The sequence below is a fragment of the Capra hircus genome, chromosome 3 (genome assembly GCF_001704415.2).
Source record: "Capra hircus breed San Clemente chromosome 3, ASM170441v1, whole genome shotgun sequence".
NCBI lineage: Eukaryota > Metazoa > Chordata > Mammalia > Artiodactyla > Bovidae > Capra > Capra hircus.
In genome coordinates this window covers 612,567-636,392 of record NC_030810.1, presented here as the reverse complement: position 1 = coordinate 636,392, position 23,826 = coordinate 612,567, and the positions used below count along the sequence as shown (strand labels likewise).

Genomic DNA, 23,826 nt, shown 5'->3' with positions numbered 1-23,826 from the left:
ATGATAGAGGACTCCCTTCCAATCCCACCATACACACAACATCACCTTCACTGGATGAGGACCGACCTGTGGTGTGGCTGGTGGTACTTACCTCACCTGCCCCACGATCTCTTCCGTTCCACATTATTGTACCGGGTCCACTTTTCATTGCCCCCAGTTTGTTTCAAAAATGGAGAAGTTTTGTTACATTTAAGTAGAGAACTGCCTGCAGCAATATGATGAAAAAGGTGTTTTGTTTTGTTTTCCCCACTTAACTTATAGGGAACCCAAACATCAAATGGTGCAAATGATTTTCAATGCTTGATTTGGATATTTCAAGTATGTCAGCCGTCTCCAGTGTGGTACAGCACTGACTATTCTCAATTAATGTCTTGATTTGACCGCTGTCAACTTCAACTGGTTTACTCGACCATGGAGCGTCGTCCAGAGTCTCCAGCACCAGATTTCAAAAACCCCTGTGATGCATTCCATTAGTGGCAGCACCTTCTCCATACCCTGCACTAATCTCTTTTCGTGTTTCAGTTGTGTGTTTACCATTTCTTTAATAATAAAGCATAATATGGCAAAAATATTGCTTTTCTTCCATCTTCAACATTAAAACGGCTACACAGAAATTCACCAATTGTGGCTTTTTAAATGCACACTGAAAGGACCACTGTCCCAGTCTAACCTGACAGCTGTTCTGCATGAAGCTGAGGACAACTCAGCGCCACCAGAGTCCCCACGCGGGGGAAACGGGCTGACTGACTGGCCGACCCAACACCATGCCTCTGCCTGCTTCTGCTGCTGCTCAGTGGCTCAGTTGTATCCGACTCCTTGCGACCCCACGGACTGCAGCACACCAGGCTTCCCTGCCTTTCACTGTCTCCCAGAGCTTGCTCAAGTTCATGTCCACTGAATTGGTGATGCCATCCAACCATCTCATCCTCTGTCATCCCTCTTCTCTTCTTGCCCTCAACCTTTCCCAGCATCAGGGTCCTTTCCAGAGTCAGCTCTTCACACCAGGTGGCCAAAGTACTGGAGCTTCAGCTTTAGCATCAGTCCTTCCAGTGACTATTCAGGACTGATTTCCTTTAGGATTGACTGGTTGGATCCCCTTGATGTCCAAGGGACTCTCAAGAGTCTTCTCCAACACAATTTGAAAGCATCAATTCTTTGGTGCTCAGTCTTCTTTATGGTCCAACTCTCACATCTGTACATGACTACTGGAAAAACCACAGCTTTGACTGTATGGACCCTTTGCCTCTAGAACCATATAAATCAGAGAAAAATAAACTCTAAGAACAATTAAGTCCTGCTTCTTTATCTTGATGCTGGTTATATGGGAGGTTCAGTTACTGTTTATGGCTCCATGAATCTTCACTAAGGGTCTGCACAGTTCTCTGTTTACCATACTTCATTAACAGTTTTAGTAAAAAAGTTGGAAAGCAACCTAAATAAAAATGTGACAACATGGCATAAGCATCAGAGAAATTTAAAACACAATAACTCGACAGTATATTCCAAGTGGGAGATAACCTAGAAACATTAGTTACTGTTATTCTAAAACTATTTTATTTTGTTAGACAAGGTCATCATCCTTAAAAACCAATTTTCAGCGTAAGTGAAAACCATGCAGACGGTGGCCTGAGTGGGAAACACCTGCACTCATGACTGCTTCCCAGGCCCGTCTGTTACGAAAGCAAGGCGGTGCCTGAGCACGCGGGCCGTGGCCGTGGCCACCACTCCCCACCATGACAAGATGGCTGCATCCCGGCCACATGGCGGGACATCGTGCTGCAGCAGAGAACAAGGGTGCAGCCACAGACCAAAGGGGTCACCTCCAAAGAGCGCAGAAGCCAACTTGCGGGGACAACCTGGACATCACGCTGGCAGCACAGTGGCAACTGCAGGGGACACGAGTCTGATCCTTGGTCCGGCAAGATCCTGGGAGAAGGAAATGGCACCCCACTCCAGTGCTCTTGCTTGAAAAATCCTGTGGCCAGGGGAGCCTGGAGGGCTGCTGTCCATAGGGGTGCACAGGCGGACACGACTGAAGCGACTTACCATGCATGCACTGGAGAAGAAAATGGCAGCCCACTCCAGTGCTCTTGCCTGGAGAATACCATGGACAGAGCCTGGTGGGCTGCAGTCCATGGGGTCGCACAGAGTCGGACACGACTAAGCAACCTGACTTTCACTTTTCACTTTCATGCATTGGAGAAGGAAATGGCAACCCACTCCAGTTGCCTACAGAATCCCAGGGACGGGGGAGCCTAGTGGGCTGCCGTCTGTGGGGTCGCAAAGAGTTGGACATGACTGAAGCGACTTAGCAGCAGCAGCCAGCAAGATCCCATATGCACAAAGCAACTAAGCCTGTGTGCCACACCTGGACAACACGGAGGACCCAGCACAGTGAAAGATAATTTCAGAAAAAACTGCTGCAGGGGGTTGAAAGACAACTCTATATGTTATTCATATATATATATCTACAAGGTCAGAATACTGGGGGGGAAGTAGCAAAAATGCATTGTTGCTTCAGAAGTTGCTAGTCCAAATATACTCTAAACATGAATAAATGAAAAGAAATAATTTCTCTTTTCTCTCCAATAGGAACTGTATTTCAAAGTCATCAGAATTAGTAAGAGAAAACTTCACATAAAAACGCCAGTAAGTAACCGCAGAAGCAAAACTAGAAAGACCATCCGTTGGCAACTGTCACCTGTAGGCTGAATCACGGCCCCGAAGACGCCCACGTGCGGAGCCCTGGAACCTGCGGATGCAACCCACGAGCTAAGTGAAGGCCATTCAGATGGCAAGACTACGTGACAAGGGGCACTCACGCTTGCAGGGGGCACACGAAGTTGTGAAAAGCAAGAGATGGAGTCTCTCCAGAACCCCCCGAAGGAAGCCCTGCTGACACCTCAACCTGACCCCATAGAGGCTGATCTCAGCCAAGTTCCTGGTGACTTGTTACATCAGCAGCAGGAAACCAATACACCAACCAAATGGGGGAAGCAAGCCAAAGGGCTGTGGAGCCCATTAGATAATGGATGATAAAAAAAAACTTTACAAGGGGCAGAATCAGCCTGCTGACACTACATTCACTGATCGGCCATAACACAGCGAACAGAAAGACAGCCAGACGCCGTGCCTCCTGGTGGAAGGCACACGAGAACGCACAGGTGGTGCCCGGCACAATCTGGGCTGTGCTCTTGACACCCTCCCTGCTCCATCTTGGCAGAAACAAAACCCCCAAATCCGAAACACCCCTCCCCAACAAATTAAACGTCCAGATCTAGCTACCAGTTTACAGGAAATAATGAGGGTCAGTGGACACGCCACCATCACAAACAACTGACCCAGTCCAGAACATGGAGACCTTATAAATATCTTCTGACATTTGGAGAAAACTGAACACAGGATAGATACTGGATGATAGTAACAAAATGTAGCTAGTTTTGTTAGGTATAACTAAAGCCCTCATCTACTGAAGATACATGCTAAAGTATTTACAAGTGACATGAAGAGTGCGCTTTGCCTTAAAATACTCAACGTTCAAGGTGTGGAACAAGCAGGGAAGAGGAATAAAAACGGCAAAACGCGACCACTGTTGAAGCTGTGTGACAGGTACATGAAGTACCCATATCCTCTCCTATCTGGGTATGCTTGAAGGGTTTCCTAACAATAAGGGGCTCAGGAAAGCAAAAGGTGGAAGAGCGCTGCCTAGCAGGGTGTACAGAGCTGTCCTCTGAGGATGAATCAAACTTGCAGAGTTTATAAGTTTTACAAGGAGAAATGAAGATAAACAAGCCAACAAGCATTTAAGATGGAAAACTGAAAAATCAAAGAAAGTACATGGAATAAATAAACTAAGAACTGGTGAAACAGAAAACAAAAATAAGCAAAATACAGCTGATCTGGTAAATCAAAACCAAAATCAGAAAAAGAAAAACTTAACTAAAATCAATTTCTCTAAAAAAAAAAAAGCAATTAACTCTTTCAAGCCTGTCAGACAAGGGAAGAGCAAACCAAAGACACAAGCTCACAGAGCCGGGAGCTCTGGGCACCTGGGGCTGAAGTGAGGACAGGGTTATAAATGGCAGTAGTTAGATCTTGCGAGAGCTCCAGGAATTACTTTTGTGTCTCACGGGCATTGGTTGGGTTCTGAGCCCGTCAGGGGCCAAGGGGATGGAGTATGCCTGTTAGCCACAGTTAACCACGGTGCTCCCACAAGCTGGGCCACTTCATCCCCAACACATGGCCTGCTCATGGTAGTAAGGGTGCCTCCCCAAAACAATGAGAGGGCGCTGCAGAGAAGATTATCAACTGCAAACCAGTTTACAAACATAAAATTTAAAACACCAGCCCAGCAAATCCACTCTAAACTCAGAGAACAAGGCACCATGAGTAAGTAGGTCTGTGCTAGGGACGCAGTGAGGATTCGTTATTAGGTAATGTAGTCTCACATGCAGAGCTCAGAGAAGGGGCACAAACATATACGCAGAGCTGGAAGATGGCCATTTGAAAAAGCCTGTCTGGCTGATGATACTCAGCATCTATTCCTTGCTTCTTATGGAATGTAACTTCAGGAACAGAAGGAAATGGCCACGTGAAGAACATTTCCCGGAAGAGAAACATACCACATTTAGCGAAAAGCCAAAATCATCCTATTAAGTAACAAACCAGCAAAGATGTCTATTGACACTAGGGTCAAAGACTGCCAGACATGCAACTTAAGGAGAAATAATTAAGCTAAGAGACAAACGCCAGTACCTGCAGATGACCACCTGTTTAGAAAACCCCTCTGCGACAACGAAGAGTTAGGAAACTGAAGGGAGGCTCGGTGTTGGCAAAACAAAGCGCTCGCTGGACGCCCGAGTCACAGAGCAGCGCCACGTGCGAGGAGACTGACCTCCGAGATGCCTGTCTTCCCGAGTCCACCTACACCCCGAGAAATGCCGGATGACATCTGCGGTCAGCAGAGCAACAGCCACCCAAAGATACCAGGTCCTGCTACTGGAATGTAAACATTACTTTACCTGGAAAAAGAAGTCTTTCCACTAGTGAGTAAAGACTACCCTGAATTATCTGAGTGGGTCCTTCTGAAAGAGAGGAAGAGAGAACACAGAGGTCAAGGCTGACACGAAGCTGGAGGCAGAGACGGGGCGCGGGAGCAGCCACGAGACGCTGGAGGCAGGAGCCCCAGAGGGAGAGCGGATGGTCAGGGGTCAGATTCCAGCTCCAGAACTGAGAGAGTAAATTCCTGCTGTTTTGAGCTGTTAAATTTGTCATAATTTACTTTGGCAGCCATAGGAAGCATAACACAAGGTCGCAGTAGGTTTTTTAAAAATATAGATATGTACTGTAAAAAAAGGGGGGGCTTCCTAAATTCATCTAAAAATAAAACTGTCCCAGGTTATTTGAAAAAAAGAAAAAAAGTGGGGGAGTCAACCTAAAACTAGCAAGCACACCATAAAGCAATAGTCACTAGCACTTGGGGTTTCGGCTAAGGAAGAGGAAAATGGATAAATGAAACAAACTCAGGTGTATCCGTGAGTTTAGCATTTGAAACAAACGCCACTTCAAGTCAGCAAGGAAGGATGGACTAGACAATCAACAGAACTGGGCCCACTTGCAAGCCATTTTGAAAAACTATATGTGACTGATCCCCACCTCACAACAGAGCCAAAGCAAATTTCAGCTGGATTAGAAACCTGAAGGAAAAGAATTTAGCCTGAGGAACAGGAAGACTGGGGAGGAGAGCCTACCGCTGAGCCAGACTACAGAGGCCACCAAGGAAGGTGCAGCCTCCCTCGAGTCTCCGAGCGCTCCACGGCTTCACACGCTGAAGGCGACCTAATGCACAGGTCAGGGTCCACAGAGCTCTTTGGCTGGAAGACACCTGAACACACAGTTCATAGAAGACTAAGACACACTACAGACACACAGGGATTCGTGCGCTCATCCTCACTCAGTCCTTATACCATGAGGTCAACAAGGATGAACAAAAGTGATGCCATCTGTTCTGAAATGGTGAGGGAAACAGGCTCCTGATCACCGAGGATGTGCAAAGTCAGAAGCAACTTAAACTCGTAAAACGCACACAATCCAGTTCAGTGGTAACATCCAAAGGAGCTGCTCACCAGAAGCAGCAGCACAGAGCACAGGGGCAGGAGGCTCACAGCAGCGCCGCGACACGTGGAGAGCGGCAGAGAGACGTGTGCGCCAGAGGGGAGGTGGTCACGGCCTGCACAGTGACGCGCCCACGCCAGACGGCAGGTGCCCCCAGCAAAGCAGCGGGGGCTCAGGCGGCAGCCCCGGGAGGCCGCCTTCAGAGCTCAGGCTGAGGCCACGTGAGGGCGCGCAGGGCTGGCCACACAGCAGGAGCTGCACGCGAGCGGCGGGGACTCACCAGAGCAGGACACGGGACTGGCTCTAAGGGGCTTCCAGTGGCCAAACCCGGGAGCACACGCACACCAAAATAAACCACCACAAAAGAGGACAACCAGCTGAATAAAACGGGAAAACGCTTGGCCTAGACTGATAGAAATAAACCAGTAAACTGAGAGGGCCTGAAGGAACAGATACTTAGTTTCAAAAGCACCTCCCCCCACACACTGGTTAACCACAAAGACTTCACAACCCAGAAGTGTGCAGACTCCACCTTCAAGTGACCCATCCCCAGGAGGGACAAACTGAAACTGTGCCATCGGACACAAGGCCCAGAGAAGGCCCAGCACACCTCTGTGCCATTCCAGCCGCAGACGCAAAACCTGCATCTAACCCAAAGAAAACCGACAAGCCCGCTCTGAGAGACGCCCGTGAAATAGCTGCTTGCGGCCATTACGCGCCACGGTCAGGCGGAGCCAGTGCGAACCGGCCTTCAGGTGCTAAGGGCGCGTGGCAACAGCTGCGCCAAGTCCTGTCTGCAGGACACACACCAACAGCCAGGGCTTCACGGCCCCAGCCACCGGCAGGCGGTGCAGAAACCTGCTCTGCACCATAGCGGAAACTGCTCGGAAAGTACGAGCTAGAATGTTTTTTCTTAAATATCTAAATGGAGAATAGTACTACCTTTGTAATTAGAAAAAATAAACACCTGATTTGGAAGCAAAAACACTGATGTAGGAGAGGGGTGGTGCACGACGCTGAGCACTCACTCAAAGTCAAAACCCAGTTTAATCACACGCATTCAGCGGCGCGCTCACTCCACCAACAAAGGCCCATCTAGTTGAGGTTGTGGTTTTCCCAGCAGTCACGTGAGGGTTAAAGACGGCTGAGCGCCGAAGAATTAATGCTTTCAAACTGCAGTGCTGGAGAAGACGTGAGAGTCCCTTGGACTGCAAGGAGATCCGACCAGTCTATCCTAAACGAAATCAGTCCTGAGTGTTCATTGGGAGGGCTGACGGTGAAGCTGAAGCTCCAGTACCTTGGCCACCTGATGCGAAGAGCCGACTTGCTGGAAAAGACCCTGATGCTGGGAAAGATTGAGGGCAAGGAGGAGAAGAGGGCGACAGAGGATGAGATGGTTGGATGGCATCACCGACTCCATGGACATGGGTTTGAGCAAGCTCCGGGAGACAGTGGAGGACAGAGGGGCCTGGCGGGCCGCAGTCCCTGGCGTGCCAGAGTCGGACACAACTCAGTGACCGAGCAACAACCGAGCCCACTATTTAGATCAGTGCACTTTCCACTCACAGTTTATGCAGCGTAACAAAGCTTCTAGCTGAATATGATATACCGGAACAATACTAGAGCCTGTTACATGCTATTTGTTCAGAGTTCCTGAAAGCGGACTTTTAAACCATCAGACAGCGTCAAGGAAGCTGCTGACAGTACATTGCCACGTGCTGAGCAGCACACCTCAAACAACGCCAGGGCCCCCACGGGGACGCCCAGTCCGTGCCCCCAGAGTGGCAGGAGGCCCAACGGAGTCCGGAGGCGCTCTCAGAGCTTTTCAGACACCACGTCCGGAAAGGATGCGCCCTCGGAGCCAGCCACCACCGACAGGCTGCTCTCTAACCAAGAAGCAAAACTGAGCCAGCAGCACTGGGCCAGCTACGCTGCATGAAGGGAACACCGCCCAGGGAGAGCGCGGCGACATTCAGGCTGGGCAAGGAGGCCGCCTGCCCATCAGCAACGGGCTGGAGGAGGAGAGACACATGGCACCACCACTGCAGGACCGTGGCGAGGAGACAGGGGGCCAAGAAAAGGGACACTGGGGAATTAGAAGAGCCCTGTAAGAAGCCTGCTAACGCATAGAAGTAAGTTCTTAACAGGCTGAAACAAAAACCAAACACCTTTAGTGAAGCCACACACTAACCGGTAACAGGAACCTGTAACTATCCCCGTGGGGCTGACGGGAAGCCCTCCCATGCCACGTCTCCCCCAGAGACCTAGGCCCGACCCGACGCACGGTGTGGAGCTGTGCAGAGGAGTCAGGGCTGTGGCCTGTGCCTGGGCGCCCCAGCCCCAGGCACACCTCAAGCCCCAGCGACGGAGCGCGCCACGCCTCAGCGCTCCAGGAGCGGACGCGCCTCCGGGTCCGGGGGAGCCGAGTGTGCTTTCCAAGATCCCAGGAGGCTGCCCCTCCCAGCAGCACCACCCTATCGCCTCTGCCCCATCTTTCAGAAAGAACCACAAGCACCAATCTCAAGGGAACACGATGCTCATGTCCAGCACCTGTGAAATCACGGGACGGCCCCCAACAGCAGCAAGTCTGAGGTCACCGCCTGCGGTGGGATCCGGTCTGGACGCTGCAGAAACCGCCAGGCTAAGTGGAGCGGCCCATGGGCCTGGGCCTCAGGCAGCCCGGCCGCTCCGCTGAGCTCACTGCTGCGGTGACAGAGGCAGCACAGAACCCTGGTCTCGGGGCGGGGAGTCCGCTCCAAGCAAAAGCACACGTGTCAAAATAGAACATAAAGGAACACGTTTCTAAAGGAAAAAACTATTCTTCAAGTTGATCTCACACACACTGATTCAAGCCAGGGCGACAGGACCACCTAACTAATCTCATACTCAGGTGAAAAAGTCAAAACTGCCAATGTAATTCAGCAATTCCATCTGAAAGATGCTTACAAATGAGCTAAGTATTAATGAAATGAGAAGCTACCACGTAACAGTGAGGTGAATGAATAGTTGCTGAGTCGCTGAGTCGTGTCTGACTCTCCGTGCCCGACTGCAGCCCTCCAGGCCCCTCTGTCCAAGGGGCTCTCCTGGCAAGAACACTGGAGCGGGCTGCCACCTCCTTCTCCAGGGGCTCTTCTCAGACCACGGATCAAGCCTGCATCTCCTGTACTGGCAGGCAGATTCTTTACCACCGAGCCACCAGGGAAGCCAGGAACACACACAAAACAAAACTGATGAGGTTGATGCGTTCTCTTTGATTTTGTTCACAGTGGCCAGCAGAAGCTGGGAGTCCACCCCAAACGGTCATCACCTAACACCTTACGTCCAAGGGTCAGGGCACCACCTTACAGTGGTGAAGAGTGAGTTCACAGTCCCAACAAAGCCCACGGCCTCCTGTTTGTAAGTGACAGGACACCACCGAGTGAAGCATGGCTCACAACTGTCAGAAGAGCACATCGGAAAGGCCGAACGACAGAACACCTCATTCTCCATTCTTCCTTAATTTCAAAGAGAGAGAGTTAAAGCGAGGACGATGCGTTCTCAAGGCATCAGAACCCACACCCTGTCTGCTAAGAAGGGAGCCCTGAGGGGCAGAACCACTTCTCAGACATCACTCACCTCAACCAGAGTCTCAACAGTGGCAGAAACTGCCAAACGAACACCGCCTTTTCAGAACTGGTTTTGAACTCTACACTTCCACGGCTGTCTCTCCCGCTCTGGCCTCTCCTGGTGCTGAGGGGCCGGGCCCTTCTGGGGGCAGCAAGTGCTGTGCTGGGCCATCTCCCCCAGGCCGTCTGCTGTGGCAACCCCAACAGCAGCGCTCTCCAGGGGCCCGGGGGGCCTCCCGAGGGGCGGGGAGGTTGCCAGGCAGGCGGCGCTCCCCAGGCACCTGCGCGCGGCCTGCGCTCCCCAGAAGCACACGCCCAGGGTCTGCAAGATGGACGTGGGGGGCTGGGGCAGAGCCCCCCTTCTCTAACCCTAGCCGCCCAGGCCACACGGTACCTGGGGGGCGGGAGGGGCCCCCCTCCGCGTCTGTGCCACGGAACTGCCCCGGAGCACACTCCGGTTTATGCAGCAGAGCCAACGCTGTACGCAGCCTCTGACCAAAGTCGTTTCCTCCCTCCACAAAGAAACCAGCAGCAGCCTGGGCCAGGCCGTCCTGTCCAGAAGCTGGGAGCGGGGGTGCTGACCTGAGGCGAGCAGACACTGCACCCTGCCTGCCGAGAGAGCGGCTGCCACTAAGACACAGGGCCCTCCCCGCAGATCTGGGCCGAGGCTACTGCCCCACCTCGGGAGCTCAGTCCCCGCGCTCAGCCCTGACCCAACCAGCTGCCAGAAATGGAGAGAAAGCGAAGGAGCAGATAAAGGTGGGAAGCACAGAAATCAGGCCGCAGGACACTCGGCTTCCGGGCTCCAGCGGCCCGGGCGTGAGCTGACCTGCCACACAGAAGGCCGAGGAGGCTGCTCCAAACCCTTCTGTGCAAGCAGAGCCCACACCAGCGCCACCAGGGGCAGCGGTACCTGCGAGCCTCGAAAGCTGCCACAGCCTGCAGCAGCCCCTGCAACTCAGCAAAATGAGTCAAGGACACGGTGCAGAAGCCACACTGTCCTCCGTCAGGTCACCCCTCCAAACACACAGGGCGCCGGGCGGGCTTCTCCTGCAGCCCAGATGAAGCTGGGGATGGGGAAAACCAAGAGGAGGCGACCCCGGAGCCTGTGGAGTCCCAAGGTGACATCGGGGGCAGCCACGGGTGGTGGAGCCAGGCGGCAGCAATGGAGGGTGGGAAGACGAGCCCAGCAGAGTGAGAGCTGGCCCGACAGGGCACTGCATGTCCCTGCAGGCGCAGGCCCTGTGCGCTCAGTGGCTTCAGGCCTGGGGACCCTGATCTGTTCACTTCCTCCCAGAAAATCTACTGACAGGTATGCACTTTGTGAAAAACAAAGGCCTGACAATGGACTCAACGATAATCAAAATTCTAAAGGGCACAGGACAATTTTCCAGTGTCTCCTTCGAGGGAAAATGCCTACCTTGCTGCAGAGGCCTGGCTGGCCCCAGCCCTGAACGCTCTATCACCTCTGGAGACCTTGAGAGGAAACACCAGGTAAGTTGTCAAGGGTGAATGTTTAAGCGTGCAAACTTCTGAGAGCGAGGACCAGGGCAGATCCCGAACCCTTGCGGTGTGCCCCTCCCTGGCCTGCAAAGGGAGTGGACACTGGTACCCGCCCTCTGGTGTCATTGTGAGGATTACAGGAGCTCACGCACGGACGCTTAACCTGGCCTGGCAGAGCAAGCTGGGGGATTTTCTGTTACCAGGGCCTCCTCGCTGGCTCTGACAGCAGGACTCCGGCAGTGCACACGGCGTGGCCTTAACTCAGCCACGCTTCCGTCTTCTTTTTCTTAATTTCTTTTAATTTTTTTAATCTTTTTTTTTTTTAATTCAGTCACTCTTGCGAGGGGCTTCAACCCCCAGGCTCCTCTCTCCTTGACTGAAAAACCAGACAGCACATTAAAAAGCAGAGACATGGCTTTGCCAACAAAGGTCTGTACAGTCAAGGCTATGGTTTTCCTGTGGTCGTGTATGGATGTGAGAGTTGGAACATAAAGAAAGCTGAGCACCAAAGAATTGATGCTTTTGAACTGTGGTGTTGGAGAAGACTCTTGAGAGTTCCCTAGACTGCAAGGAGATCCAACCAGTCCATTCTAAAGGAGAGCAGTCCTGAATGTTCATTGGAAGGACTGATGCTGAAGCTGAAACTCCAATACTCTGGCCACCTGATGCAAAGAACTGACTCATTTGAAAAGACCCTGATGCTGGGAAAGATTGAAGGCAGGAGAAGGCGATGACAGAGGATGAGATGGTTGGATGGCATCACCGACTCAATGGACATGAGTTTGAGCAAGTTCCGGTAGCTGGTGATGGACAGGGAGGCCTGGTGTGCTGCAGTCCATGGGGTCGCAAAGAGTCGGACATGACTGAGCGACTGAACTGAACCAAGCTACTGAAACACCGCATGACATCTGGGTGTACCTGTACCCCTCACCCTCATCAACTAAAATGTTCATGTTTATTTTTCGCATCTGTAGGGAAAATATGATTTTAATGTCATCTTTGATCATGAGCAACTGAAATCTTGCTCTGCACATTGCCATGTGAACTTCTTGACTGTGGAGACTGACCTGTTCACAGCCTCCATCCACACTCCTACCAGGGTGCCTGAGCACACGTTTAAGACAAGGAAAACGCGCAGCTGGGCTCCAAGCGACAGAGCAGACAGAGCAGGAAATGTGAGCAGGACTCGAGCTGTAGCTAAGATAGCGCTGCGAAAGGGCGCCCAGACAGAAGCAGTTAGGAAACACTACCAAAAAAGACCATTTTTTGTTTTGTTTTGCCTGTCAGGCCTCTTGGCCGAAGGCAGTGGCTCCCCACCTCTGGAAAAGGGAACCTGAATCCCTGCCCTGGGGACGCCAGTAACAGCAGAGTGTTGGGAAGCTACTCTGCAGGCAGGGGAATGAAGTTCCAACACAGACATTGCTAAGGTCCTGGCCTTCTCCTCTCACTGGAGGCCCCTTAAAGACAGGAAGCCAGGCAAGAGTCTGGGAGGTATTCTTCCGGAGAATCCAAAGAGACCTGCACAAGCCAACAGGGCGCTGTACAGAATGGCCCAGCCAGGTGCCTCCACGGTGCGTGCCACAGGAAGCAGACCCCAACCAACCCTGAGGCCAGGGTCCCTCTGACATGTATGCAGGCAAGCAAAGTTCACTGGAGATCCCAGAAAAGGCTCTAACCCCCCGAAAGCCAACACCCCAACACAAAAAGCAACCAGAAGCAAGTGGTGACCTCAGGGAAAACTCTCCAACGTCCTCAGAGAGATCAGAGGACATCCAGGAAACAAACAGAGGAGGAGCTACAAGACACAGAAAGGTGGAGAGAAGCGCTAACAGAGTGAGGAGAGCTCAACAGGAGGGCCACAAGGATGCTTCCAGAGAGAAACGGGGAGCCTCAGGAAGTCACACTGCCACTCCAGAAGGGCCAACAGTTGAATTCTGGAAAGAAGTGTGAGAACAGAAAGAAATCAACTGCATCGAGAAAAACACCCAGCACTGAAGATCAGAAGTTTCCACAATAAAGGGGCTCAAAGGGCCGGCAGGACATTAGACGAAAACAGACTCCAAGGGCCATCACTGCACTGGGTATTTTGCATTTCACACAAAATCCTGCAAGCTTCAAAGAAAACACAGTCAGACACAAAGGCTCAAGAACCAGAACTGCGAACACTTCTAGGGTGACACTGAGAAATGAAAATGCGGGCAACCGATGTCCAACCTCTCACTCGAGTACAAGGGCCAAACAATGCACTCCAGATATCCAGGCTCTCAAAATTTATTTGCCAGCCAATTCCTTGTGGAAGTGCTCCATCAAAATGGGGGCTGGGGGCGGGGGGCGGGGGGTGGGATCAAGAATGAGAAAGACAGGGGTTCCAGGAAACCGAAAGCAGTGAGGTTCCAGCAGGCAGGAGGCATGGGCCAGCAGAGCCTGACCAGGTGAAAGACGGGGTCCCCTGATGGAGGTTTAGACAACTGGTGAACTGGGGGCTGAATGCTAGCAGCAAATACATAGAAAACTAAGAAAACCACCAAAACCACTCATATGAACTTTAGGGAAAACAAAAACTCCAGAAGTGCCATTATACCATTTGGCACAGCTGTTAGCAGTATGCCAGTAGTCATAAAGACTAAACACCCAACAAGCAGATTAAAGGGGCACCTACTGCGGGCATTGTCTGTGCAGCAAAGGCAGAGGGGCGAATGAGAGCAAGAAATGGTGCACCTCCTGACAAGTGAAGAGACGATGTGTGGGACAGGGAGGGAAGAGAAGTGAGCGAGCAAGTCAGGCATGGATGTGAGAGGTGGCATCACAGACAGGTGTCCTGGAACACGAGGCAGTGGGAATGATGTGGATGGACCTAGAGCCTGTTATAGACGGTAAAACCAAGTCGGAAAGAGAAAAACAAGTATTGTATACTTACAGACATACATATAGAATCTAGGAAAATGGTTCTAATGAGCCTATTTGCAAGGCAGGAATAGACACAAAGAGGTAGAGAACTGACTTGTGGTACACTGGGGGTGGGAAGGAGTGGGCAGGACAGAGAGGAGCACTGAAATATACACTATATGTTATACAGCTAGTTTGCCAACATTAATTTGCCAACCAAGGTCTGCATAGTCAAAACCATGGTTTTTCCAGTAGTCATGTATAGATGCCAGAGTTGGACCATAAAGAAAGCTGAAGAACTGATGCTTTTGAACTGTGGTGTTGGAGAAGACTCTTGAGAGTCCATTGGACTGCAAGGAGATCAAACAAGTCAATCCTAAAGAAAAGGAACCTGAATATTCATTGAAAGGACTGATGGTGAAGCTGAAGTTCCAATACTTTGGCAACCTGATGTGAAGAGCCGACTCATTAGAAAAGACCCTGATGCCAGGAAGGATGGAAGGCGGGAGGAGAAGGGGACGACAGAGGATGAGATGGTTGGACGGCATCACCGATTCCACGGACATGAGGTTTGAGGAAGCTCCGGGAGATGGTAAAGGACAGGGAGGCCTGGTGTGCTGCAGCCCACGAGGTTCGCTAAGAGCCGGACACGACTGAGCGACTGAACAGTAACAGAAGCAGCTGGAGGGAAGTCGCTATGTGACACAGGGAGCCCAACCCTGTGCTTCGTGACAACCTACAGGGGTGGGTGAGGGCCTGGGAGGGGGCGCAAGAGGTAGGGTTACCTGTATACTCACTTATGGCTGATTCACACTGCTGCTGTTGTACGGCAGAAACCAACAACACTGTAAAGCAATTGTCCTCCAAATAAAAATAAATTTAAAAAATGAAAAGACAGGTGTTCTGCAGGGGAGGACACATGATCAGAGGAAGGAAACTGATAGGTTTTCTTTCTTTCAAGTCTTTCCAGGTTTATTTGATCTTTTAAAAGGTGCATGAAGATATAATCCTGGTTTGAAGTAAAATTAATTTTTAACTTTAAAAACCATGAGTGCCAATAAGCAGTACTAAGGGAGAGCATGAATGGCCCATGCACAACTGCCAGGCTGTCAGCCAGCGTCAGCAAGACAACTAACAGTGTGCCTAGGCAAGTCTGGCTCATCAAATGGCATCAACCAACGCTAATGCGCCTGGTAAACAGCAGCTGACTGGAAATATCACCCCTAAAATGTCTCTGATATTAAAATACAAAAAGGTAAAAAGAAAGGAAAATCTTACTTCAGCTCGAAACAACTTATATAATCAAGTTTCAAATGGCATATACATAAAAAAGTTTAGTTTTTTGGTCTTCAAACGTTCAATGCTGTGGCACTTTTACGATTCAAGAGAAAAGACACATTAAGGTTCTTTCTATACTTGATCAGAAAGTTTTACAACATGTACCTTGGACTTTTCGCTACCAAAATTCAGCAACTGGACTTGAGCTATGTGCTCTGCTTCTTCCAGGAACCAGGTTATTTCTTCACAGGGAAAGGAAGACCCTTTCTCTGATCATTAGCTCTGTGAGATGAATGTGTGCTGAATGGGCCATACCAAATATACAGGTACTATAAAGGGTCCTCGTCATTAACAGTGAATCCGTGCGATCCACTCGTGACTAAACATCACCAAGTCATCTTGGTGGACACTCATCAGTTGAAATCCTGTCCAAGTCAGAGTGTTCACCAACCCTGTGACACCAAGTCAGTGTTAAAACCAGCAGCATACCAAATTCTCAACCTCTTGAGGGTATGCCACCTCAAATACCAGTTGCTTGTCCCCTTTGCATAAGCTAGTCCCTTCTAGCACAGTTCACCTGGAAAAACTCCTATTCATCTTCTAAACCCCAGTTTCAGGACAAGGTTCTTTGTGAAGATTTTCCAACAGGCAATCCCTGCCCCCTTTTCCTACTCCACGAAAGTGAAAGTGCTTGTTGCTCAGTTGTATCCAACTCTTTATGACCCTATATGAACTGCAGCCCACCAGGTTCCACTGTCCATGGAATTTTCCAGGCCAAGAATACTGGAGTGGGTTGCCATGCCCTCCTCCAGGGGATCTTCCTGACCCAGGGATAGAACCTGGCTCTCCTGCATTACAGGCAGGCTCTTCACTGTCTGAGCCAGCAGGGAAGCCCCTTTCCTACTCCATACCTTGTACCTACTTCCATTGCCACACTTAGAACACTGTAACCTACTCCTTAACAAGGCGATCTCCCCTATTAGACCACAAACTGCCTGAGGAAGAGAAAACAAAGGTCTATGTCCTCCTTACTACGCATCCTCAGAAACCTTAAGAGTATGGCACAGTGCCATTTCCAGTAAGTTTTTAAAAAATATTTTCTACCCTTGAAGTAGTCATGAGGTGAAAGTCAAACCACCAGAAACCCCAAACAACAAAACCCAAGGAGAAACTAAATACTTGATGGTTCAAGAAGAAATTCTCCCGTCAGGACCGTGAGAGGTCAGCCTGGCCCCTTAGTAGGCACGATGTGACAAGGATCCAGCGGGGTCTCGAGTGCCCAGGAATGAGGGCCAGCGACATCTTAGGAGCGCTTTCCTTCACTCAGGTGACCTCAATCTGATTAGAGAGGAGGTAAGGCCCGAAAGGGCGTGGCACAGAGCGGAACTAACAGCAGTTACAGGCAAGTTTCATCTTCGCTGTTTCCAATGGCTTTCAAATGTCCTTCAAGACTTGAGGGGGTACGCTCAGTTTTCTCCAAACCTAAAACTCTCGTGATAAGCGGGTGGTTGATGTCTCAGATCCGGAGAACTGGGAGTTCAAACAACAGAAGCCACTCTGAACCAAATACCTTCTCAACTACTTTAGGACTCTAATATAAACCGTACTTCTTGAACTCAGCGTGGGGGTGCTTTGTGCTCAGAGTCATCAAACGCCACCCTGAGCACTAGACTTCGTCCAACGTCTCATTAGCCCAGGTTGCTCCCAGAAACCCCCATGGAGCTTGTTCTGTAGAAGAGCACTACCGGCTGCTGCCTCAGACAAAACCCTAACTGTGACGCACCCCGTCGTAACAGGGCCTCAGAAAGCCAGCTGCAGAGGAAGCGCCCGTCCCGTCGTGTCCTGCTGCGGACACCGCCGCAGGTGCAGGCGATCCTGAGGGCAGCCGAGGACAAGAACCGAGGACCTCAAGGGTAAACCACCCTGTTCCTGAGGATTCCGCTAAGACTCATCTACATTCCTTCGGACGGTGCTTAATAAGACACAGAGGCCGGCCTTCCACCGGTTTTACGTGGCGCCAGGACGCCACGCAGGGGCTGCCCTTCCCGTCCCCTGAGTGGGCCGGGAGGGGAAGCCGGGCCCTGAGCGCTTCACTTTTCAAAGACGTCTCGTCAGGACGCCCTTTGGGCACAAGCACCTTCCGGCTCCCCGCACCGCGCGGGCGCCCAATGGAAACTCCAGAGTAGTGTTTACTGACAGTTGAGGCATTCGCGCCCAGCCTCCCGAGCCTGCAGGTCGCGGGAGCCGGGGTAAACCGGCCAGACACGGCTGGCCCCCGCCGGGCACGTGGCCCTCCCGCCCCGAGCCGCGCAGCCGCAGTGGGCTTGGAGGAGCCCCCAGGCCTCACCTAGCGAAAGACGGGGGCCGCCGGCCCACCCTCCCTCCCGTTAGGAGCGGGCCCCAGCCCTGGGCTCAAGAAGGCCACGTCCCCGGGGACGGGCGCCCAACTCTATGGTCCGCGTAGGCGCCGCAGGCCCACGTGACCCGCGGCAGCCAATGGAGGCGCGGGCCCGACCACCGAGACGACGGCGGCCCGGGGCTAGAGCAGCCCGGCCGGGCCGCTCGCCATCGCTCCCCGGCCCAGCTCCAGCATTCCCTGCTCGGTGCTGCCGCCATCTTCCTGGAGGAGAGACTCAGATGTGAAAGGTCCCCCCTCCCCGTGGTCGTTCCGAACTCTTACTGCCACCTGCCCTCCCCCCGTCCGCCTCTCTCCTCCTCTCTGGTCACTAAGCTCCACCTAAACTCTCTTCCCTTCATTCTCGTTATCCACAAGGCAAAGTGTTACATTACCTGTTCCTCTCTTATCAGTGTAAGGAAATCAAGCTCATAACGTAGGAACTGTGGCGAAACAGGGACGAGCCGCCATCTTGGTAAAGGAGAAGAGGCTACGCTTGACCTCCCCCCCACCCCCCAGCCTCTATATGGCCAACCGTCGTGGGAGGGGCACGGCGCCTGCGCAGAGGCGGAAACGGGGGAGGCCGAGGCTGCGCCTGCGCACCTGGGAGCTGGCGGGAGGGGCGGGGAGGAGAGCGTTGGCAAGGAGGCGGGGCGGCGTGATGACTCAATCCGCCCGCGCGCGCGGCGGGGCGGGGCGGGGCGCGAGCGTGCGGCGGGCGCTGGGCGGGTCTGCAGAGCGGTCGATTGGTCTCAGTTCTTCGGCGAGGCGGCGGTGAGTTTGTCCCCGTGGGGCCCGGCCGCCTTGGAGGCGCGAGCTGGGGGCCGACGCCCGCTCCGGGCCGTGTTCGCTCCGGAAGACACGCGGGCGGAGGAGGGGCGGCCGGCCTGGGCTCCTGGGCCCTCTCGACTCCCCGGCCTCCGCCCACCTCCCCGGATACCCCCCCCCCGGCTACCCCCGTTCCCCGGATCTCCCCCCGCTTCCCGGATCCCCCCGGGCCTCCCCGCACTCCCCGGATCTCCCCAGGCCTTCCCCATTCTCGGGTCTTCGCACCTCTCCGGCCCTCTCCCGCTCCCCGGGCCTTCCCCGCTCACCTCTCCCCTAGCCTGTGCGGGTCCCCGGCCCTTCCCGCCCCCGGGGCCCTGGCGCGGGCGGAGGCGGCGGGGTGTGTCCTCGGGGAAGCCGAGTGGCCCTCGCTAACCCCGGGGGAGTTGTGCGGGGCGTGGTCAGCAGTGGGGCCGGGGCGCCGGGCGCTCGCCGGCGGACGTAGTCCGGAAGGGACGGTGCGGGTCGGGCCGACGTGGGCGCTTCCCCCTCCCGACCGCCCCGGCCGAGAGGAAGCGCGCGAGGCGCCGGCCGCCCCTCCGCTCGGCGGTGGACAGGACTGGGGGGAGGAGGCCCGTGCAGCGCGGACTCCGGGGGCGGGCGGGAGCGCCGTGGCGAGGGGGAGGGGGTCGGTTCTCCCGCAGGCCCGAAGTGGGGTGGACCTGTGGCTCCGCAAGGCCCAAGGACCGCCGGTTGGCTTTCCGCCCAGTTTTCGTCTCCCCCACCTTGTCTGGGTCCCCTAGACGTACACACGGGCCCCTCCACGCTGAGTTGTTACTTCCAGCTGTCTGCCCTGGTGCAGAGCTTGCCTCGAGTCTGGGGCCGCTTGTTTCCAGCGTTCGCTGCCTGGTACTGGCTTTGTTGCCCCGGACTCGGCCCGGATTAGACTTCCCCCGAAGGAGGTGTTGGCCCGATTTCAGCCTCTGCTGCTCCGTGTGGTCGCCGTTCTGCGAGGGGCAGGGGCGCGGACCTGCCCAGCATTACTCGTTGCCTGGCACGGTGACCCGCACATAGCCGACTTTCGGAGCTCTCTCGAACGACGCAGATCCTCACGATACCTCCAGACAAATTCAGGGCCCCAAGGGGCCCCGCCCCCACCCCCACCGCGTCCTTGGGAGAGCTGATAGCGGCTAGCGGCGGTGCCGGTGCGGGGCCGTGCAGGCCCACTCCTGTTTGTAGGCTGAGGTTCTCCTTCCGGTTTCGGTAGCTCCCGCTCAGGCTTTCTTTGCATCGTGCAGCCTCCTAACTCTCAATGAACCTTGCCAGTGATCTTCTCCACATTAACTTTATCATAATTTTTATTTTACTTTTTTCATTTTTCTGTCCAATTTGCATTCTGACAGTTCTTAAACTAGCAGAGTGACCTACGGAAATGGGGATAGGACCCATAGGCACGAACCTCTCTGTGTGGTCTTTAATAAATGTGATTCAGGCCCTTTTTGTACCCAACTCGAAAAACAAAAACTGCTGGAAAAGAAAAAGTTGGTTTTGGCTTTTTTTCCAGGGAGAAAAGAATGAAAAGTCATCTGGAGGCAGAATTGGGATGAAGCCATTTTTGTAGTCTTAGTTGTCTCATTTTGTGCTAATAGCCGTACTGTCATTAGAGAAAAGGAATTTGATTGTGGGGTGCTGCTGTTGTGCGGTGAAGAGCGTTTGTGGTGTACTGTCAGACCCAAAGGCTGAATGCTAAGTGTTCCAGGGGCTCTGCATGAGGGATTACAGACCCTGAGGTCCTACATTGCAGGGTCATTTGTACATTAGGGTAATGTATGGAACTACAAGGATGACATGTCAGTGAAGGGTGGTTTGCGGTGGTCCACTGATACACACACACGCTACTGAGCAAAGCAAGTTTATGTTGCCGAGAAGCGAGCTTTAGCCATCTGTTCTCTGTCTCCATTTGCTTTAGAAGAGTTGACTTCTGTGTGTTGGCGTGCTATTCCTGTCTGGAAGAAGGAAGCCGTGGGTCCAGGAGAGAAGAACTTTAAGCAATTTCTGTTATTTAAAATGAGTACAAAAAGTTTTTCTTTAACTGAATTTCTGAGGTTTGGGGATCTGATTGATCTTCTTCCAAGGTTTAAACTAATCACAGTGCTTGGCATTTTTTGTGTTGCTGGGTTGAGACTTTCTCACTGATAAGCAGGTAGTTAAGTTCAACAGAAGAATGTTGAACTTCTTTCAACTTTCATCTTAGAGAGAGTAATCAGTTAATAACTTAAACTGTTGGAAAATCATAGTGCGTCCAAATTGTATTTCAGGGGGAAAAAATCCTTAGTATTGTATGAAAGAAATGCGTTGTGATAAGAGAAACTTGGTAGAATTGAAAATTAGACAAATGATTTTTAAGAATTCACATCCTGTTCCAGGTAGTAGTCGTCTCGTTTTCCCCATGTGTGTCCATCAAGACGAGTCTTAGTGAGAGGTGGCCGGTAGGGGTGATGGTCCCCTTCTTGCCTGTGGGGCAGCCCAGTCCTGGGCTCACGTGTGCTCCAGGTTCAGTGTTGTCAGGGTGCTGCCTTGAAGTTGGCCAGAGCACAGGCGGGGGCCCCGAGTTCTGGGAGGGCGGGCCTGCAGAAGCTCCAGAGAGACTGGGCAAGAGTCCTCGGCCACTCGGGATCAGCTTGAAGCAGGTGTCTGTGACAGCTGGTCTTCCTATCTGTCCTCAGGCGTTCATTCTTCAGGTGAACTTGAAAGCCATTTTATCCAGTCCTTACAGGAAAAAAGCATCATTAGGAAGTCCACCTGGGGTTAAACCACGTTTACGTACTAATTTAGGAAAATAAAAATGAATTGCTTCTGCGAGGGCTGCTTTCTTTCTAGATTTGTTCCCACACTTGCTCTGTTTCTCCTCTGTTGTCAGTGGCATCCCCTCGCCCCTGCCATTCCCCTTTCTCGGTGTTCAGCGCTAGCACAGAACAGAACTTTTTAGAACTATCTAGTATTCATAATCAAGGATGGGAACAGCGGCTGAGGGGATATTTGAGGGTGTTATGTGGGGTTCTATTTTTGTATATGTCTGGAATTTTTCATAAGTGTTTTAAGACAGCTATGGTGGTAATGGGCATCCCTTCCTAATTAGTGGTTGCAATTTAAATAATTCAGCATCTACTGTTTAGAGATCTGAAAGGTACGAAGCAGCTGCCTCGCTTAGTGTTATTAGAGTTGGTTGCTGAGTTTTATCACCTTGATCTTGAGCATGTATTCACATATGGTTTTCTCTAATTTGTTGTAGCAGCTTGCATTAATAGCTGCTTTTGGTCCATTTCTGGCTTATAATTGCTAGCAAGTATTTCATTGAGGATCTTGCATTCATATTCTTGAGTGAGATTGACCGGCAGCCAGCCCACTTGCTCACCGTTTTTTCATCTGGGTTTGTTACTGGAGTTGTGCTGTCTTTGTAAAATAAATTGGAGTGCTTCCTCTTCATCCGTAGCGGCTCTGGTCAAGGTCACAGGGGCGTTTATCTGTTCAGGTTTGGATGAAATTGAGTTCTGATTCTGTCTACTCGTGGTCCCTTTTGCATTGGTAGGTTCTTTATTCTGCTGTTCAGTGATGCTTGTCTAGTCAGGCTTTCAGTTCTTGGTTCAGTTTTGGTCATTTACAGTGTCTAAGGAATCATGCGTTTCTTTGGATTTTCAAGTGTGTGGCCATCTTCATACCCGTGGTCCCTGTGACTGTGTTATACCTTCTTTGCAGTAATTTTTTTTTCCTTAATGGAACTTGTGAGTAGTTTGTTTCAGAGAACCAACTTTGGGTTTGTTTACTATTCTGCTGGGTTATTTTCCAGTTCTTTATTTTCATTGTTCTTCAGTAATGAAAATACGTAAACCTGGATCTCCTGAGTCTGTGAGAGCCTGTGCTGTGTCGCGTTGCTTTTGCGACTGTCTTCTTTCCATGGCTTTCTAGGTGACTTAGGGCTTTGCTTTGTTACCCTGGGTTATCCAGGAATGCTCTGAACAGCCAGGAGTTCCTTTCCGCCTCTGTTTCAGCGAGGGTGACCTGTGGACACTCACAGCAGCAGTCCCCGGCCCGCCTCACACTGTGCTCGCTGGCGTCTGTCCAGCTCTGGGGGAAGCTGTTAGGCCTTCCACCGGGGCTGCACTCCCGTTAAGTTCGCTTAGTCTCTGTTTTGTGTGTTTATCTGATGGAAGTGTTCATGGGTGCAGGTTTCTGAATGTTTAATTTTTATAAACTGTTCCTCTTACGAATGCCGCTGCTGCTGCTAAGTTGCTTCAGTCGTGTCCGACTCTGTGCGACTCTATAGACGGCAGCCTGGCAGGCTCCCCCGTCCCTGGGATTCTCCAGGCAGGAGTACTGGAGTGGGTGCCGTTGCCTTCTCCATGAATGCCGAGCTTCCCTTTAAACCCCGCCCTCGTTAATGCTAACAGTACCTCTCCCTGCTCTTTGTGTTTGCACTTGCTTCGCATCTCTTCCTTTGTTTTCAGCATCTTTTTTTCAGCTACTTTTTTGGAAGCGTGTTTCTTATGTAATGTACCCTGGTTTTCTGGTGTCCCTCCCCACCACCGCACCCCAACCTGTCTCCTCTTTTAAGGAGAGAATTCACATTTAAACTGATGACTGATACTCTTGAATTTTTTTGTTTCTTTACCATATTTTTACTGGCTTGATCAAGTTGGTCTTTCATCTTTTTCTTTTAATTTGGAAGTAAGTTTTTTTTAATGGCTGCCTTCCCCTTTTGTTTCATTGTCAGATGCTTATCTCTCTATTATGTAAAGCAAAGTGTCCGCTGCTTCTTTTGCCAGGACCGTCTGAGTTCCATCTGACTGCTCCCTTCTCCCCCTTAAAGATTTCAGCTCTCCGGTCTTACTCCTGCCCCCAGCTCTTAGGTTTTGCTGCAGAAGTTCCATGTTTAAAGTTCTGGACTGTGAACAGTGTTCGCCTAGGACGCCCCTTCTGTTCAAGAGACCCTGATTTCACTCCTGTGTTACGCAACTCCAGGTGGACCTGGGCTTGCTCTTCTTGGGAAGTGTTTCTTCTGTCACCGTTTTCTTTTCCTCCATCGGTCCCTCTCAGTCACGGGAGGAAGTCTCGCTGCTAACAAGTACATTTCCTCGCTGTTTCCTCTGAGGCTGTCCTCTACCCACGATGTCTCTCTCTCTCTCTCCCTCTCCCTCTCTCTCGTTTGCCTCGTGCACTAAAGTGTCTTGTATTTGGTCTTCCCTGTCACATTTCAAGTCTCTACTGTGACCTTTCATCAAT

At 51.8% G+C, this 23,826-nt stretch overlaps 2 protein-coding genes across 2 annotated transcripts in view; one reads left to right on the top strand and one right to left on the bottom strand.

Moving 5' to 3' along the window:
* HDLBP (high density lipoprotein binding protein) overlaps positions 1–18,408 on the bottom strand; it is a 58,230-nt gene extending 39,822 nt beyond the window's left edge. The window contains exon 1 of the mRNA XM_018039844.1: positions 18,177–18,408. The gene's annotated coding sequence lies outside the window, so the exon portion shown is untranslated. The remainder of the gene's footprint in view (positions 1–18,176) is intronic.
* The window catches only part of SEPT2 (septin 2), a 28,096-nt gene continuing 22,740 nt past the window's right edge, over positions 18,471–23,826 (top strand). Inside the window, exon 1 of the mRNA XM_018039854.1 lies at positions 18,471–18,555. The gene's annotated coding sequence lies outside the window, so the exon portion shown is untranslated. The remainder of the gene's footprint in view (positions 18,556–23,826) is intronic.